Consider the following 21,265-nt stretch of genomic DNA (forward strand, 5'->3'; position numbering starts at 1 on the left):
GGGAATTTGTGTTGAGAAGTGGAGACTGGTACAGGCAAACTTTGCTCCCAGGTCTACCTAGGCCACTAAAATTGGCCTCCAAAACAAAGAGCCAGAGAAACCCCTTTTGCTCTTCAGAGATGCAGGCAGGCAAGGAGCCTTGGGTGATGACAGGAAGGGGACCCTCAGCCCCCCTTGCATTGGCACAGTGGACATAAAGGGTGCGACAGTGGCTGAGAATTGTCTCAACAGGATCACAGAGGAGAAACTTGGGCAATGGCCATTGGGAAGACTGCTGACTGGGGAAGGGCCCAGCTCTCAATTCCAGAAATCAGAAACTTTCTTATGTCCAACACTGACCCTACTACAGACCTGAGGGGGCTGCACAATGCATTTGCAGGCTCTGTTTTGGACACTAACACAGAATTGTGGACACTAGAGGAATTTTAGTATTTTTATTACATTTATTTTTCTTTGTTTGCTTGATTCATTTCCTGCTTTGGTCTGGTTAGGTTGTGATTTTTAATTTTTTTCCTGTGGTGGTTGTGTAGATTTTACACATTTATACTTTTCCTGTTCTATTCATCTTTCTTTCCTTCTTTCTTGATTTTATGAAAATTTCATGTGAGTGAAATCTTCTTACCTTTCTGGTTCACTTCAGTATTCCTTTGCTTCCTCCTTCATGCTTTCTCTCCTTCTTGCCCACCAATATACCAAAACTTGGCTGTTCAGGCTTTGCCCTCCAGCCTTGCAACTATTTTATTTCTCTTCACTCATCTCTCTGTTCCACCCATTTCTCTCTTAAAATTTCCTCCCACAGAGTAAAAATCACTCTATTAAAAGGAAAATTGCAAAATACAAGCACCTAATTTAAAGTGGATCTTGCAATACAACTGTAAAGTCTGCCCTTATGGCTACAGGTGTCAAACTAAGAGAGACCACAATTGGTCAGTTGCTAGACTGTGTTAGTTGATATTGATACTGCTAATTATATGTTAGCCAGGACATCATACCTGTTATAATTAATTGTTCTCCAGTCTGTAACAAAATTTTGAGTGTCTAGGATCACAACCATTACCATTGTCCAGTACAAAAAAGCTGGGCACTAATCTAAATATACAGCAACTTCTCATCCTCAATAGATTGAGAAGTTAGGATTTGGGATAAACACAAAGACCAACAACCACCTACACTTAGAAGATATCTCTGAGAACTGGGCATTTCAAGACTTACTAGACAAGCCCTGATAATAGCGATAAAGCTTTCCACCATAAGAAATCTACAAGGAACAACTCAGAAAACAAAAGAAAAGTATAAAATGACAAGAAATAGATGCAAAACACAATCCCAGATGTTCACCCCACCCAAGACAAGTACATGGGACAATGAGATATAGGAAATTGGAACAACCTACCTGAAATGATAACTGTAGAAGTAAACAAACAAATAAAAAAAGTATTAGAAAAAATAATCCTCCATGTAAAATTAAATGACAACCAAAATGAAGAATATGATCAATGAAACTGGAGTTGAAACAGGTTAAAAAATAGAGGAGCTGAGAAAAATGATGGAAATTCTGAACACCAAACACAGGAAAGAAGTGAATACATGAAACAGATTCAAACAAATATCTAGGAGATTAAAAACTGCACTGAATGCAAATGCAATTGTTTAAACCAGAGTGAAGACAGAATTTCAGATCTAGAAGACATGATTGATTTTATTGATCACAAAAAGAAAGATATGCTAAAAACAACAAGAAGCCATAAAAAATCAATCCAACAATTGCAAGATGATGCAGAGGAAAATGATATTGGAGTCTATGAAAGAGCAGGAGAAAGCATAATTGTCATTAAAAAAAACTTTTCACAGAAGCAATGACAAAAAACTTCCCAAACATTAAAAAAGAATTGGATATACAAATAAGTGAGACATGCAGAACTCCAAATACTCATGACCAAAATAAATCTTCCCCAAGGCATGTAATAATAAAAATCCCAGAAATTCAGCACAAGAACAGAATATTAAAAGCTATCAGAGTAAAAAAAAATAAATCTCAGAATCACAGCAGACTTCTCAACACAAACTATTAAGGCAAGGAGAGTATGGAGTGAAATATTCCAAGCCCTAAGAGAAAACAACTTCTAGTGTACATTTATGTACCCCACAAAATTATCTTTCAAAATCAGTGAATAAGATACTTCCATGACAATGAATAACTGAAGAAATTTATGACCAACAAATGAGCTCTATGAAATGTTCTGAAATGCATTTTAAAAAGAGAAAATGGAAATCACAATCCCAAGAACACAAATAGAAATAAACCACTAGACAGGACAAGCAATTAACAGAGGAAAGATAAGAAACCAACAGCAGGAAAATAATATGAAAGGGATAAATTGATACATATCAGTTATTGTCATCAATATAAATTATATTAATTCACCAATCAAAAGAAACAGATTTGCAGACTAGATCAAGAAACAAGATCAAAATTATTCTGAATAAAAGGAACACATTTAACTCAAAAAGAAATTCATAGAATGAAAGTCAAGACAATTTGATGGAAAACAATTTTCCATTGACAGGAACCGAGAAAAAAGCAGGGGTAGCTATCCTATTTACAGAATGTGAACTTCATGCCAAGACTGATAAAAAGGCAAAAGAGTAACTTCTTTGTTGAAGGAAAAACAAACCAACAAGATATAGCAAATATAAATACATATGCACCAAATATCACTGCACCCAACTATATAAAGCAAACATTAACAGACATGACAGTTCTAATAAGCATGGACACAATTGTATTGAGGAATCCTAACATTCCATTGTTACAAATAGATGGATTATCTGGATTAAAAAAATCAATGAAATGTCAGAACTGAACCAAAATTGTGAACAAATGGACTTATTAGAAGTCTACAGAATATTTTATCCCATAGTATCAGGGTACACATTCCTCTCAGTGACACATGGGATAGTCTCCAAAAGAGAACACAGATTAGCCTATAGAATACACTTAAGCAAATGCAAAATGATCCCATATATATTATCTGACAATACTGCAATTAAAATGGAAGTCAATGGCAAAAGAAACCACAAACACTCCATAAACACATACAAATTAAATACCACCCTCCTGAAAAATCAATGGGTCACAGGTGAAATTAAAGAAGAAAGTAAATAATATCTATGATTGAATGACAATGACAACACAACTTATTTCAACTTATGGGATGCAATAAAAACAGTCCTAAGAGGGAAATGTATTGTGGTGAATTCTCACATCAAGAAAACAGAGTCAACTCATTAGGCTGTTTATAGCCTAATGCTGAACCTGAAACTCTAAAAAACTGAACAAGTCAACCCCGATTGAGATAAGTACAAAAAAAAAATCAATGAATCAGAGTTGGTTCTTCAAAATATCACTAAAATTGATAAACCCTTAGAGAACCTTATCAAAAAAGGAAAGAAAAAAGTCAAATTAAATTAATACAATTAGAAATGACATGGGTGGAATCACAAGAGATCGTGGGGAATTCAGCCGATCATTAATATCTACTTTGAGATCCTGTACTCTAACAAGATAGAAAATACAGAAGAAATGCACAGCTTTATAGATACATATGAATTACCTAAACTGAATCAAGAGGATACAAAAATTCTAAGCCACCCATTATGAATGAAATAAAAAAATATAATTAAAAACTTAGAAACAAAGAAAAGCCCAGGTACTGATAGACTCACTGCTGAATTCTACAAGAAATTTAGAGATCTATTGCCAATTCTCTTCAAACTCTTCAATGAAATGGAAAGAGGGGCAACACTCCTAAAATCATTCCTGGATGCAAGTGTTACCCTGATACCAAAACCAGAGAAGGACCCAATCTAAAAAGAGAAGTACAGGCCAATCTTCCTAATGAACACTGAAACAAACATCCTTAATAAGATACTGTTAAATAGAATGTAGCAATCCATCAAGAGGATTATACACCATGAATAAATAGGATTCATCTCAGGGATGCAGGGATAGTTTAACATATACAAATCAATAAATACAATACATGTCAATAGATCCAAAGACAAAACTAACATGATCATCTTAATAGATGCAGAAAAAGCATTTGAAAGAGTCCAACACCCATTCATAATAAAAACCCTACAGAAAATAGGAATAGATGATCTTGATCTTAATCTGATAAAAGCCATTTATGACAAACCAACGTCCAAAATAATACTAAATGATCAAAAATTGAAAGCTTTTATCATGAAATCAGGAACAAAACAAAGATATCCATGATCACCAGTCCTATGCAACATACTTCTGTAAACATTAGCTAGAGTAATTAGAGAAGAAAAAGAAATAAAATGGAAGAAATAAAAACAAATAATAGATAGGAAAGGAAAAAGTTAAATTATCATTATTTACAGATGAGATGATTCTCTACATAAAAACCCCCAAATTTCTACCAAAATTTTTCTATATTTAATAAACAAATCATAGTGTAGCTGGATATAAAGTCAACACTCAAAAATTAATAGCATTTCTATACACAAATAACAAAAAATAAATTAGGGAAACAATAACTTTAATAATAGCAACAAAAAGTGAAATACTTCAGAATCAATACAACAACAACAAAAAAGGACCTATATATAGAAAATTACAGTACTTTTAAGAATAAAATTGAAGCTGATTTCAGGAGGTGAAAAGGTATTGCCTATTGTTGGATAGGAAGAACCAACATGGTGAAAATGCCCCCACTTCCAAAACTGTTGTAAGATTTAATGCAATCCCAATAAAATTACCATTAGTATACCCCACAGAAGTAGAGAAAATATTCTTAAAATTGATTTGGAACTAGAAGAAACCTAGAATGACAAAAACAATTCTGAGCAACAAAGGTAAGACAGAGGGCATCCAAATCCCTAACTTGAAATTATATTACAGACACTGTGATTATAAACAACATAGTACTGGTAAAAAGAGAGGGAGGGAGGGAGGAAGAGAGAGAGAGGAGAGAGAGAGAGAGAGAGAGAGAGAGGGAGGGACCTGTGGATCAATGAAACAGACTACAAGATTCAAAAACAACACCAGACAAACTCAGCCATCTCATCTTTAGCAAAGAGGCCAAATTTGTTCAGTGGAAGAAGAATAGCTTCTTTAATAAGTGGTGCTGGAAAATCTAGTTTTCTACATGCCTAAGATTAAAACTAGACCCATGTCTCCCACTATGCATTAAACCAAAGTACGAATAAATCAAAGTTCTAAATATTAAAGCAAAAGCACTACATCTGCTGGAAGAGAGTATAGGTAAAGCTCTTGAGGAAATAGAGGTCGGAAGGATAGGCAGCAACTTCATGAACAAAAGCCAAACTGCAAAGAAAATAGTGCAAAGAATCAATAACTGGGATTGCATGTTATTAAAAAGCTTTTGCACCACAAAATAAATGACCATCAGAGTGAGAAAATAATTAGCCAGTAGCTTTTCAGATAAAAGACTAATAAGGTGGGCCAGGGATTTAGCTCAGTGGTTCTGATGCCTGCCAAGTGCAAAGTCCTGAGTTCAATTCCCAGTACCAAATATAAATATATATATGTGTGTGTGTGTGTGTGTGTGTGTGTGCGTGCATGTGTGTATATATATAGATAGATAGATATAGATATAGATATATAGAGAGAGTACATACAAAGAAGTGAAATATATCAGACTCCCCCAACTTAAAAACCCAATCCAAAAATGCCCAATCCAAAAATGGGCATCTGAAATGCATACATATGTTTCCGATGATGTAAAAATGGCAAAAAAAAAAAAAAAGGGAAAAAATTCTACATCTAGATTTCATCTCACTCTAGAAAGAATGGCTATTATAAAAAAACCAACAACAAATACTGATGAGGGCTTTGGTAAAAGGGAACCTTTCTCCACTTTTGCTGGGAGTGCAGAATGGTGCAACCATTGTGGAAATCAGTGTGGAGACTTCTCAAAAAGGATTAGATCTCACATTTAACATAGCTATCCTGATGCTGGGTATCTTCCCAAAAGAATTAAAAGCATCATACCACGATGATTTACACACATGTTTATATCAATACAGTTTGTGATAATTAAATATTGGACACAAATGAAATGCCCATCAATCAATGAATGGATAAAAAGATTTTTTAATACAATGGAGTATTATTCGGCCATAAAAATAATAAACTTGAGACATTTATAGCTAATGGATGTAACTTGAGAGTATAAATTTAAATGAAATAAATCAAATACATATGTGTAAATATCACATTGTCTTGCTACTGTAAAAAACTGAATGGGTAAATAAGAATCAGAATGTATAATAGACAATACAAATGGGGAGAAACTGTTCAAAAGGAAAGCGAAACTATGAAAGGAGGAGGGGGAAATGAAAAAACATTATTGTGAGTCCAATGAGGAGTGTGTGGCTCTACCTCCTCCACCTCCAGAACCCCAGGCCTACATCCCAGCATACTGGTGAGAGCCACCCTCTGCCCAACCATGTGGGAACCTCTGAAACATCCACTCATCTCCCCACTTTTGGGCCTCCTGGCTGTGCCAGTACCTGGATCCACACTGCAGAGACACAGGTGGTCATAAAAGCCATATTACTCAGCTCCACAAGACACAATAGAAGTGAACAGCAGCAATAAAAGCACATCAGACCTCTGTAGTTGGTAAGTTGGGGGGATCACCACCTTCCAGCAGAACCTGGACTATCTTCAGAGGAAGAGCAGCTGGAACCTAAGTAGAACCTTGCAGAGTCTAATCCTGCAGGAGGTCAGGAAGCCCAACTTGGGCCTAGCAACTAGAATTTAGCCTGAATCTCAGGGGTCTGACATTGGCTAGCCGAGACTAATGGCCTTAGATCTGCACATTACTGCCCACATTGTGTATTGTGACAGGAGAGATATACTGTAAAAGAGTCTCTTCAAATTTTTTAACTTTTCCTCTCATTTATATTTTTTATTTTTAAAACTTTATTTTTTACTATTGTGTAAATTCTTCCTTTTTTCTTTCTTCTTTTTCATGCTCAGTCTCTTGCTCACCTAAGTTATTTTACATCTCCCTTTTTGTTCCTGTTCCAGCCCAAATTTGGATTTCTTTCTTTTTCTTCTCTCTCTATTCTTCACTTAATGGCCATTAGTTTCAAAGTAAAATAAGCTTCCCTATTTCTGTTAAATTGTTCTATTCTTGTCTTTGCTCTTGTACTCTGTCTTTCCCTCTTGCCTTCAACAGTTTCCTATAATTTATGTGATCATACTGCATCCTCTCTGGCTTCACTTGAAACCTTCTATTCTTTTACCTATCTGTTCCTCTCCCCCCAACTACTTCTAAGTCCCCATCCTGGAGGCTAAAGTTGCTATATTGAAGAGTTATTCACTATTAACATATTTTGAGCTAGTCCTCAGTTTTGATTTAATTCACATGGTTAAAGGTGAAAATGCTGATTGTATCAATTGTGCTAAAGGGTTGCGACTGATTTAAAGAGTTGTCCTTTCTGATATTATGAAAATGAGAGTGTCTCTGAATCATTAGAGACTCAAAACCTAAATATCAGCTATATCAGGATAATTGAAATACTAACCCAGGAATTAAACCACAGACAGCCCAACAACAAAAATAAAAATGAGAAAACAGTTAAGCAAGGCACAAATACAGACTTCCAGTTCACCAACAGCAAATTCAAGATTAAATGAGGTGGAAAATTCTGACAATCAACCACCAGGACAACCTGAATTCATAGCATGGGAAGTAACAAAACAAATAAATCATGCTTTAAAAAATTCAAAACAGAAATTATTTCCCAGGTAACTACAGAGATGATGAGCACAATGAAAGACATGATTAGAGACTTTAGAATAGACACTGACAAAAAAATAGATGAGTTCATGTTTATGATAGAAGCCATGAAGGCCCAGGATACAAAAGAAATGGAAACCTTTATTGCCCAACATAGGAAAGAAATGGAATCCGTGAAACAGATTCAAACAGATATCCAGGAGACTAAAAACTCTATTGAAACATTCACAGCAGAAGGAATGAATATGAAGATATAATTTTAGATATAGAAGATAGGAGTGCAGTAAGTGACCATGAAAAGAGAGATATCTTAAAAACAGTAAGGAATCATGAAAAACTGATCCAATATCTCCTAAATGATACAAAGAAGAATAACATAAGACTGGTCGCAATCCATGAAGTAGCATGAGAAAGTACAAATGACATAAAAATCTGTTCACAGAACTAATGATAGAAAAGTTCCCAAAGAGAGGGGAAAAATTTCACATACAGATAAGTGAGGCATGTAGGACTCCAATTAGCTATGATCAAAAAAATAATCTACACATAGACATGTAATAGTCAAGATCCCAGAAACCCAAAAGAAGAACAAAATACTGCAAGCAGTTAGAGAAAAGAAACAAATTACATACAAAGGAAAGCCTTGATGAATCACAGCAGACTTTTCAACACCAAACCTAAGGTCAAGGAGAGCCTGGAGTAAGGTAGTTCAACCCTAAAATAAAACAAACTATGATCTAGACTGATGTATCCTGCAAAACTCTCTTTTAAAATGGATGGGGAAATAAAATACTTCAATGACAAAGAAACTTGAGAAACATTATAAATACCAAACCAACACTACAAACAATTCTAAATAGTATCATAGAAGAATATAATGAAGTTCACAACACCATGAGGCCCAAAAGAACAAATCAATTAGACAAGGCAAGAAACTAAAGGGAGAAAGGGAAAAATTAAAAAGAGCCAAGAACAGGACAATAACATGACAATGATAAGTTAATACATATCAGTAATAACCATCAATGACAGTTGCCTCGATTAACCAGTCAAAATAAATAGAGTGGCAAAATGGATTAAGAAGCAAAATTCAAAAATATGTTGTATACAAGAAACACACAGAGTTGAAAAAGAAACTCAGAGACTGGAAGTATAAGATAGGAAAAAGTTTTCTTTTCTTTCTTTCTTTTTTTTTTGTTTTGGTACCGGGGATTGAACTTGGGTCCTTGCGCTTGCAAGGCAGGCCACCGAACCACTGAGCTAAATCCCTGGCCCATGGAAACAGTTTTCCATGCAACAGGAGCCCAGAAAAAAGTAGGGGTAGCTATCTTATTCACAGACAAAGTAAATTTCAAACCAAAACAGATTAAGAGAGACAAATAAGGCTACCACATCCCTGTAAAGGAAACAACTAAAGAGGAAGAGATGACAATCATAAATATATATGCACCAAATATTAATGCCCCCAACTATATGAGACAAATATTAAGGGACATGAAAAACCAAAGAAGTACTCATATAATTGTACTGGGGAAACTAAATACCCCACTGTCACAAAGAGACAGATCATCTAGACAAAAAAATCAACAATGAAATAATAGAACTGAACGAAGCATTTGAACTAATTGAATTAATAGACATCTGCAGAGTGTTCCACCACACAAAATCAGAATATACTTTCTTTTTGGCTGTATAGGGACCATTCTCCAAAATAGACCATGTAGTATCTCACAGAACATGTTTAAATAATTGCAAAGGAATCAAAGTTATCCTGTGTATATTATCAGACCATAGTGCAATTAAGCTGGAGATCAACAGCATAAGAAACCGTACGAACTCCACAAACACATGGAAATTGAACAACACTCTCCTGAGAAATAAATGGGTCACAGATGAAACTAAAGGAGAAATTAGTCAGTTTTTACAAATAAATGATAATGCTAATACAACATGCAGGAATGTATGGGACACAATGAAAGCAGATCTACATCAGAAATTCATAGCAGTAAATGCCCACACTAGGAAAGCAGAATGAGCTGACATAAACAACCTAATGATGAATCCTAGGCTCCAAAAAAAAGAACAGCAAGAAAACCCCAAAGCTCATGCAAGGGGGGAGCAGAAATCAATACAATGGAAAGTAAGAGAATGATACAAAAAATTCAATGGATTCAAGAGTTGGTTTTTCAAAAGAATAAATAAAATTGCTAATGCACTAGCCAATTTTATCAAAAAAGGGAAGAAGGGCTGGGGATTTGGCCTGCCTTGCAAGCGCAAGGACCCAAGTTCAATCCCTAGTACCAAAAAAAAAAAAAAAAAAAAAAGAAAAAAAAGGCTCAAAACCAAGCAAAAAAAAAAAAAAAAAAAAAAGGTGAAGTCACAATAGATCCAGTGAAATCGAGATCATCAATAACTCCTTCAAGAAACTGTATTCAAATAAAATGGAAAACAAGAAGAAATAGATTTCTTGATACTTATGAATTACCAAAGTTGAACAAAGAAGATTAAAAAATTCTAAACACCCCAATTACAACCAGTGAAATTGAAAACATAATTAAAAATTTACCAATAAAGAAAAGGCCAGGTCCTCATGGCTTCACTGCTGAATGCTACAAGACATTTAGAGAAGAACTACTACCACTACTCTTTAAACTTTTCAATGAAATTGAAAGGGAAGCAATACTTCCAAATTCATTCCTGAAAGCAAGTGTTACTTTGATTCCAAAATCAGGGAAAGACCCAACCAAAAAAGAAAACACAGACCAATCTCCCTAATGAACATAGATTCAAAAATCCTTAATAAGATACTGGCAAACAGAATACAGAGTCCTCAAGAATATCATACTCCCTAACCAAGTTGAGTTTATCCCAGGGATGCAAGGATGGTTAAACATACACAAATCAATAAATGTAATCCACTATATTAACAGAGTCAAGGACATGAACCATATGATTATCTCAAAAGATGCAGAAAAAGCAATTGACAAAATTCAACACCAATTCATGATAAAAACCCTGCAGAAAATTTGAATAGATGGGATTTATCTCAACTTGATAAAGGCTATCTATGAAAAAACAACCAAAAGCCTCATATTAAATGGCCAAAAAATGAAAATATTCACAATAAAATTAGGAAAAAGAAAAGAGTGTCCACTATCACCACTCCTGTTCATTATAGTTCTGGAAACATTAGCCACAGCAATTAGACATGACAAAGAAATTAATACAATAGAGATAGGGAAGGAAGAATTTAAACTGTCATTATTTGATGATGATATAATACTTCACATTGAAGACTCCAAATCTCTGAAAAAAGACTTCTAGACTTAAGTGACACTTAGAGCAGAGTAGCTGGATACAAGGCCAACACTCAAAAATCAATAGCCTTCTTGTACACAAATAACAGACTCACTGAGAGAGAAATTAGGGAAATAATTCCTTTCACAATAGCATCCCAAAAAATTAAGTGTCTAGGAATCAATCTAGTAAAGGAAATAAAAGACCTCTACACTGAAAATTGCAGAACTGAAAAGAGAGTTCAAAGAGGATATGAGAAAATGTAAATATATCACCTACTCCTGGGTAGGAAGAATCAACATAGTGAAAATGGCCATACTATCAAAACTGCTAAAAGATTCAGTGCAATCCTGATTGAAATTCCAACAGTATATCTCACAGATCTAGTGAAAATAATCCAAAAATTCATTGGAACCAGAAGAGACCTAGAATGGCTCAAGCAATTTGAGGCAACAGAGATATGGCTGGGTGGGGGGGTATCACGATCCCCAACTTGAAACTATACTACAAAGCCATTGTGATAAAAACAACATGATTCTGACAAATAAACAGACCTGAGGATCAGTGGAAAAGATTAGAAGATGCAGAAAAACTCCAGACATACTCAGCTACCTCATCTTTGACAAAAGAGCCTACCATCATCACTGGAGGAAAGAGAGCCTCTTTAACAAATGGTGTTGGAAAAATTGGATTTCAACTTTTCAAAGATTAAAACTAGACACTTTTCTTTCACCATGCACTAAACTAAAGTCCAAGTGGATTAAAAATATAAATATTAAAACAGATACTCAAAACTCACTGGAAGTTAAGTTAGGCAGAACTCTTAAAGATATTTGGACAGGAAAAGACTTTATGAACAAATCCTGAGTAGCACAGAACTAGCGCAAAGAACTAACAACTGGGATCTCATCATATTTAAAAACTTCTGCACTGCAAAAGAAACTACCAATAGAGCTAAGAGAAAATCTACAATGTAGGAAAAAATTTTGACCAGCTGCTCCTCAGACAAAGGGCTATTATCGAGAATATATAAAGAATGCCAAAAAAATCAGGACCCCAAATATAAAAACCCAATTCAAAAATAGGCATCTGAAATGAACAGAATTTTTTCAGACAAGGTCTTAAAAGCAGAAACTAAATATATGAAACAATGTTCCACATCACTGCTCATCTGAGAGATGCTGATGAAACAACACTGAAATTCCAACTCACTCCAGAAAGAATGGCTGCTATCAAGAAATCAACCAATAACAAATGTTGGCGGGGATGTGGGGAGAAAGGATCTCTTCTCACTTGTTGCTGGGAATGCAGACTGGTGCAACCACTATGGAAATCAATTTGGAGATACCTCAAAGAAGTAGGATGAGAGGTTCCATCTGACCCAGCTATCCCTTTGCTGTGTATCATTCCAAAATAATTCAAAGAATCATGCCACAGTGATTTATGCCCACCTATGTTCATAGCGGAACAGTTTGTAACAGATAAAACTTGGAAACAGCTCATATATCCATCAGTTGGAGAATGGATAAAGAAGGTGTGGTTTTTATACAAAATGGAATAATACTAAGCCATAAAGAATTGGAGACTAGAATCATTCATAGGAAAACGGATGCAGAGTGATGCCATTTTCTTAAGTGAAATAAAAGAGACACATGTAAATGCTGAATAGTTTCTCTGGTGTGAAAAACTGAAAGTGTAACTTGTTTAACTGTATATAAATTGTATAACTGATAATGTGAAATAGGAAGAAAAGGGCTAAAGGTATAGGGGCAGTGGGAAGAGTAGGAGCAAAGAAATAAGGGACAAGAAAAATATGAGAAATGGAAACAAAGTCTTTGTAAATAGGGGAGATGGAGGGGGTGAAGGAAGGGCAGGGATATGGGGAAAAATGATAATCAAGATCTGTCATGTAAGGGTACGTGATCCAATGATGAATGTAACTGGACTGTGTACTTAAAAAGTGCCAATAAACTCAAGGGGCCTTGGATTTAGCTCAGCAGTTCAGCGGCCTGCCTTGCAAGCACAAGGATCTGAGTTCAATCCCCGGTACCAAAAAAAAAAAAAAAAAAAAAAAAAAAAAAAAAAAGTGCCAATAAATTCAACCAGATTAAAAAAATAAAAATAAAAAAATCAGTAAAAGGTGGAAAAAATAGAAAGAAAGTTTTTTTTAAATGAGGGGGAGGAGAGGTTGATAGGAGGAAAGAGAAAAGGAAGAGGAAGAGGAATCAAGCTATATTATGTACAGGTACAGGCTTCCTTTGATGAATCTGATCATTTTGTATATTAAAATTTTATCAATAAAGTTAATTTTAAAATTTATTATTTCATTAAGAAAATTATTTTTTTCTGAAAGTGGCAGGCCAGAGGAAGATATAATTAGTTGTGTATATTCCTGGAAAATGTAGGAATATAGGCACATTATTATACTTTGTATTATTTGTGAATTTACATTTTTTTAAGTTTAAGGAAATGTTTAGAGATGCAACATACTTTTCCACTCAATTTGTCTCAATTTGAAAATGATAACCAAGACCTATCATGTAAGGGTACAAGATCCCAATGATGAATGTAACCGTGTTGTATATCTAAAATGTACCAATAAACTCAATGAGAGAAAAAAAAAGAATGTTTCTATATATTGTGACCATGCATAGTTTCAATATTGGATTAAATTTAGATAATATGATGCAAAAATAGAAGACAGTGAGAGATTGCTGAGTTACCAGGGAGCTATAGAAAGTTTAACTAAATCTGCCATTTTGTTGTACATTTTATTAATTTTGATGAAAGTCTGAACTATCTCTAATTGTGAGACTTTGACAAGGTTTTAGCATCTCTATACTTTGAATTTATTATCTGTAAATTAGAGAATGAGAGCTCACCACTTCAGATTTTTTTGTGAGAAATAAATAATATAACTCACTTGAAATAATGTGTATAGTACCAAACTGTTATCCCTCAGTAATTATAATTCACTAATTATTTTTACCTCATTTAAAATATATAGTTGTTATAATGTGCTTTTATTTAAAGTTAATAGTTTTTCAATATAAATAAAATATAAAGGAAATATTTGTGATAGGAAGAAGTTCTAAAATGATTCCTGAAATTTGGGTGGCCATTATCCTGAAAACCTATTCTGTATATATTAGTTATTACTTTTTTATTGTTATGTTAAATGAGTCATTTGATTTTAAAGTAAGGAGGTTTTCTTAAGTTATATGGGTGGTCGACATATAATCACATAAATCCTGAAAGGCAAAGAACTTTCTCTGGCTGATAGCAGAAGTGAGAAATACTCTAATTATGAGAACTCAGTGCACATTTACTGTTCCAAGATGGAAGATCCACATGAGAAGGAAAATGGGTGGTCTCTTGGGGAAGATTGCAAACCTATGCTGACATCTAGCAACAAGAATCTCATTCCTATAATATCAAGAAAATAAATTGTGCCAACAAAATGAATGAACGTGGGAGAGGATTGTTCCCCAAAGATCCAAATGAAAGTCTTCTAGTAAACATTGATCTGTACTTTGTAAGAATTTAAACAGACTATGAGCTGAGCCCACAAAAAATTCTTCCAGATAATAAATACTGTATTAAACTGCTAAATCAGAGGCAATATGTTACAAAGCAATACAAAGCTAATACAGTATACTGTTTTAATTTTATTAATTTATAAATATTTTAATGCCAAAGTACCTAAAATTCAAATAGATTTATTATATTTTTCATTTCCTAACTGGATGCAAAAATACTTATCTAATTTAATAATATTGAATTTTAGAGTGCAAAAAGACTTTAAAGAGTAGATAATTCAATGAAAATATTTGCCAACAAATAACAGTAATTTGCTCTTGCCTTTCAAACTATTTGGAGTTTGAAACTTAGCTTCTGAAGAAGGGATCTGAAATGTATGCTCATCTAATATAATAGGTAAAATATTGTGGCACATTCTGCAACTACTTGTAGATATTCTTTTTGTTAGTAACACACAATCCACCAAGTGATTTAATTGTGTATTTTTATAATTTGTATTCTTTCTTAGGTTCTGATAAATGTACACAGCACTTGTGTGGTAAATTATCTCATAGCCACAAACAAAAGAGTCCCGCCTTTTTGGGGGCATATGCCAATTAGAATTCTAGAATTCTGGATTCCTAACTCCAAAGTCCCAAGTACTGTTCACGATCGCTTATGCATCTTTTGTCCAGTTCTATATATCTGATATGACTGATGTCTGCTTTAGTGTCTTTGTACTTTACTTAATGAAGCACAGTAATCTGTTAATAAGACCATATAAATCTGCTTGGAGCTGCTGCTGATTATTGTCAAAGCAAAGATCACACTAGACAAATTTAAAGAGGCAGAGAGTTTCAGGATATTGTAAGAGAGATTGAATTTAACTTAGTTAAGGGAGGAAATACAAACTTTCAAGAGCTTAGATAATAGGGAAGAAGATAAATGATCTATATTTGCTTATTGGCTTTATCCAAGAGAAAAAGAAATTTAACTTATGGTAGATGGTAATTTTATACCTTGGGTAAAGACACAAAAATGTTAGGTTCCTACCCTTCTAAGAGAATAAGAAATAGTTTCTATTTCTCTTGATAATTTTGCTTGTGATATATGACTTCAGATTGATAAGAAGGGCATTCCTAGGGTTTAAAATTATCAAGAAGTTTTTAAAAAAATACATAAAACTCCAAAGATCAAGTACATAATTTCCATATTTTTAAAAGTACATTCTGCCTAAGGAAAATGAAGTCAGCACCCTTGTGCTATGCAGAAGTATGTCTAAAGTTTGATAAAGCTGAGGGGAATTCTAAGGCTTGTTGTTATTACTAGTATTTTTTCTTTGTTTGTTGTTTGAGACAGGGACACATTGCATAGTTTAGGTTGGCCTTAAACTCACTATGTGGCCCAGGTTGGTCTCATGGCAATCTTCCTACTTCAGCCTCCTGAGTGCTGGAATTACAGGCATGCACCACCATGCCCAGCTATTTCTAGTATTTGTGAACCATTGTTGTTTTTTGAAAACCTTAGTTTTTTTCAAAAATACATGTATAGGGCCAGAAATTTAGTTCAGTGATTCTACTGCCTGCCTTTCAAGCTCAAGGTCTGGAGTTTAATCTCTGTCTCACACACACACACACACACACACGTGTGTGTGTGTGTGTGCATATATATATAACATGTACATATATATATATGCACAAATATATGTATGTGTGTGTGTATATATATATATCATGTACATATATATATATGCACAAATATATGTATGTGTGTGTGTATATATATATATATATATATATACAATTAGTGCAGTTTCTTATGTATTATATTATGCAGGCAAAATAAGTAAACAATAAACAGAATACTAGGATACGATGTTAATTAGAAAAACTCAACTTGGAATCAATATTTCTGCAAATAACTTTCTATTTATGAATTATGACAGAACCAAAAGGTTCATCCTCACAAAAGTTTAATTTAAGAAGAGTTATTTTTTCTCTGCTAATTACTTAAAAATGAGATTTGAAGTAGTCTTTTGACTTTGCAAAATAGAAAATGGCAGGTTTTCTGAACCTTGCTATTACCAATCAAATGTTTTTTTAGCTTCAGGTACTTCAAAGACTATCATTTTTATACACTAAATCTCTGTATTTCAATTAATCCTTAAGATCTAGGAAGACATAATGAATCAGATGAGGGGAGAAGACACAACCAAATGGAACATGGAAAGTTTGTTTTAGAGTTATTTCACTCCAGATATATTGAGTAAAGTTTTAAGAATAGTCTTGCCAATTATCCAGATCATCTAATCAATTAAATAATATGTCTATATGCTTCTATTTTGAATCACCAATTAGATACAATTATAAACATAACTGTTTTTGAGGCTGAGTATTTGATAAGCTAACACAAAATCACCAGACCTTTTAAATATGTGGTTCTTTGTAAAAGGGAAGTAATAACAGTTCTTTCATGTTTTTTAAAGGATTCAGTAAGGCAGTGTTCCAAATTGCATAGAGCAATGTCAACATAGATTGTTGATTAGTGACAATTCTCATTACTTGAAACCTTAAGAGTTCAATTTTAGTGTATAACCAGACTCTTACTCAAAGTAGGCATTCTCTTCAAGGCTTCCCTCTGTATCCTCCTTCCCATATGTCCTCACGACTCTACTAGATCAGCTTTAGCACAACAATATATTCTTCTTCACAATCCTGTGCTCTGTATTCCAACTCCAGTTACAGCAAACTTTCATAAAGTCAGCCTGCTTGTCCTATGTACTGATTGCTTCTTGCTTTACTTCTATAGAACAGATAGAGGATAGGGTAACTTGAAATAAATTTGCATTGTTTGACCAGTGTATATTAATAAAATTCAACCCTACATCTCAAGGTTTTGAATTAACATGTAATTCACAACATATAAACAAAACCAACATCTCACACTGCAACTTTGCTTCCCACTTCAGGAATTTCAGTTTAGAAGTGTTGAGCTACACAGTGCCATGCTGGATTCACTATGGTTGTTGTGAATCCTGGAAAGATGACAGGATGTTGATGTATCAGGTTCCCACGCATAAGGGATTTCATTTTAGGGACATGACAAAAAGTGACAAATGTCAAAATGTTTTAATGGCAATGTCATTGTTCCACTTTAAGGAGACAGATGCCTTCTGAATCCAACAGCACCAGTCCTTCCACTATTCAAGCACTACGTACTGACTTTTGACTCAGACACTGGAAATAACAGTCATCTAAAATTGTACTTCTGTGATTTTCTGAAAGACCACAGTAGAGTAAAATAAGGCTTGGATTCTATCATCCTGCACTCACTATAAAGAGAAGACTACCAGATTATTTATTCCACTGTAATTACCACGGTTTTTGTTTTGTTTTGCTTTGCTTTGTTTGGTCAAAATCAGGACCTTGCACTTGCTGGCCAGGGACTGGGCCACTGAAATTTCCAGACCTGTCCTTATCATTTTAGAAACAAATATGTCTGAGAAACTTTCAATGATGAAGCAAATCATACAGAATGAGAAGTTTAACCTTGGTGACTCTGTGTTTTCATCTAATTTCATGACCTTGATTATTTGCAGAATCATTTTTTGTTAAAATAACTTTATTATTTCTTCAATGTGTAGTGTTTCTGAACCCAAGATGATCACATTGTCATTCTTTATATATAACATCAACCTCAAATTTCAAATTCCTTGTAATCACATTTCCTAAGACTTTTTGTACTTTTATTTATTTATGTTTTTGGACTGGGGCTGGAACTGAGGACCTTGCACTTGAGAGGCAGATGACAGCACCTCATGGTTATGTCCCAGCATCTTCCTTTAGTTTCTAGAGTTCACCTTGCATAAACCACTATTCTTATGCAGATTTTTTTAATAAAACTTACAGCCAATGTGATAATTTCATTAAATACTATCTTCTTTACTAAAACTGTAGTTTCTGATGGCTAGGACTTCATCTTATGTTTTAATTCACTGCATTTTCAGTGCCCAGGGCATAGAGTTACCTGTGAATAAATGCACCTATCCATCTGTTCCCATTCTCTGTATTCAGCAGGGAGAATAATAGTTATTTTACATGATGTTATAAATTGCATAATTTATTGTGTGCCCAGTCTGTGTTGTTATATGCCTAATCTTTTCTTCTTTAGAGCATACCAGTTACAAAATGAACACAAAAAGCCTGGATTTCAGTCCTATTTTCATTGCTTGGTAGCCCTGAGTCTTAGGCAATTAATTGTACTACCAAGTGCTTCAGTCTACTGTTTTGAATAATGGACTGAATGTTAACTAAATTGTATATATATATTTTTTATTCTGGGGATCAAACCTGGGTTCTTGCATTTGTGAGGCAGGTGGCAGAACCACTGAGCTATATCCCTGGCCCTAAACCATATAATTTTATAAACCAAGTTAATACACAAATAATTTGCAATAAAATTGAAACAACTAATACTCAATAATACTACACTAATACTACATTAATACTCTACTAATAATGACTTTCAAAATTATCATTTTCATTAATACTATTGTCTGATAGACCCTTCTTATACCATAATAATAATACAAAGCCTCTAACACAATAATTTTATAATGTAATAAAATTAAATATATAATGTGATGGAAAAAAATACATGGAAAGTGTTATGGATAGTAAAATGGAAATTGAAAAACTATTTTTATTTATTAACTTAATGAGACACTGTCTCACAATTTAAAAAGAAAGGCTAGAGAATAAAGTTCAGTGAAAAGGTAATGGTTCAAATCCCAGTACCACAAAAACAACAAACCAAGAAGCAAAGCATACAAATGAACCCCTATTTTTTCATGGTGATATCTCATGGGTTATCACTTATACTAAGGCTTTTCAAGTAAATATTTTAAGTTGAAATGTGACACAGTCAGTGGACATTTAAGTGACCAGCTCAGGGAATCTTTGAAAAGAGAAATTTTTACTATAATGACACATAGTAATGTCCAGAAATAGAACTCCATTCCGAATCTTGCTCATATGTAAACATCAATATAACTTCTATATCTCACACTAAATTTTACTCTTTCTGCACTCATTACAATGGAATTAAGCAGCATAGAGTCTTTTTCCTCTGCTTTCTTTCATTCAGAATTGTGTTTCTGGGATTAATTCACATTATTCTATGTGTCCGTTTGTTGATTAATAGTGTGTAATAGTATTTTGTTTTATGTTTGTTATAGAATTTTATTGCACATTGCACATCGATATTTGTGTTATTCCATGTTTGACCTATTGTGAATAGTGTGTAATGAATACTCATGCATGTGACTTTAGGAACACATTTGTTTGTATTTCTTTTGCAATATCTTAGATGCACTTAGGTTTAACAAACACTGCAAGCACCTCAACATATCTGTACTAATTCACATGCCTATTAGCAGTACGTGAGATTAATAGATGTCCCAATGCTTGATAGTAGTTAGTATATTTTATATCACTTTCACATGTCTCCATTTAAGGAGCCTTTGTTTCATGAAAGATTTTGTTTAACTTTAAGGAGGATTTATTGATTGGATACTAGATTTAGTTTCTTACAGCACAGATGTTGATTTCTCAGAACATGATTCTAATTTTAAACAAGACTTACCATCACCTACATTGTTATTTATATTTTTAGGTAGCTTCAGAAATTGATCTTTTCATATTTAAACATTACCTATTTCAGTATGTTGTATTTTCAGATTTAGAAATTATAATCTCAAATAATTTGAAATGCAGGAAAGAATATTATTTCTATGCCCCTAGAGGTGAATCTGCCACACCTGAGGTCAAAATGATAAGCGCATCAGTGCATGGTGAGAATCAGCTGCTGGACCACTTTATATGCAAGGCCTTTACTGAAATATCAAAAGGTGGAAAATATAACTCTCCTACCACAATTTTTTGTTGAGTTAATGCCCAGGTGAGTTCTTCTGAAATAATGCAGTTGTATCTTAGCAAAAACAAGAAGCAGTAAAGCATCGTACTTATTAGGATCCAATTTACCACAGCAGCAGTCAAGTGCTTCAATTTCTCCCAGTGGTGATGGGACGAGAAAAGTAGGGATAGAGAGATTTAAATTAAATCCATAGTGCAGTGCACATTTGGAATTCAATATTGACAGCTCTAATTACACATACCTTAATATCACAGGTTCATTAAATGAAAGTAAGGGATTAAAAACTACACTACACATTTATTAAAAATATACTCTATCCTCTTCCTGCTGAGATCTCATCTCTCTCCTATTTAATGAATTAATGATGGAGATGTTTGGAATTGTGGAAAAAGTGACATTATTTCTTTAACATATAGAAACACACAAATATGCAAACTCAAATAGGACATAATTTTGCACCCAGACATATGGTTGAAAATGTAATCAGTACAAAATGTCAATACAGATATCTACCAAGGTTTATTTGAATTATCATGAGTCATCCAGTATAAAAATAATCCATTAGCCTCCTATGTCCTAAGCAGGACTAAATTATATTGTTTATAAAATTATTATTTATACAAACTACATTTTATCATCTTGCAGTGCAAACTAAAAAATATATCTTGAAACCTAGGTTATTTGTGTATCTATGAATGTAAGAAATCTACATA

At 33.7% G+C, this 21,265-nt stretch overlaps 1 long non-coding RNA gene across 1 annotated transcript in view; it reads right to left on the minus strand.

The window, feature by feature from the left end:
- LOC104871124 overlaps nt 1–21,265 on the minus strand; it is a 53,751-nt gene that overhangs the window by 20,145 nt on the left and 12,341 nt on the right. Inside the window, exon 2 of the long non-coding RNA XR_782755.1 lies at nt 17,225–17,420. This is a non-coding gene — a long non-coding RNA (uncharacterized LOC104871124). The remainder of the gene's footprint in view (nt 1–17,224; nt 17,421–21,265) is intronic.

The sequence above is a fragment of the Fukomys damarensis genome, unplaced genomic scaffold, assembly GCF_012274545.1.
Source record: "Fukomys damarensis isolate Sample0158 unplaced genomic scaffold, DMR_v1.0_HiC HiC_scaffold_38, whole genome shotgun sequence".
Classification (NCBI taxonomy): Eukaryota; Metazoa; Chordata; class Mammalia; order Rodentia; family Bathyergidae; genus Fukomys; species Fukomys damarensis.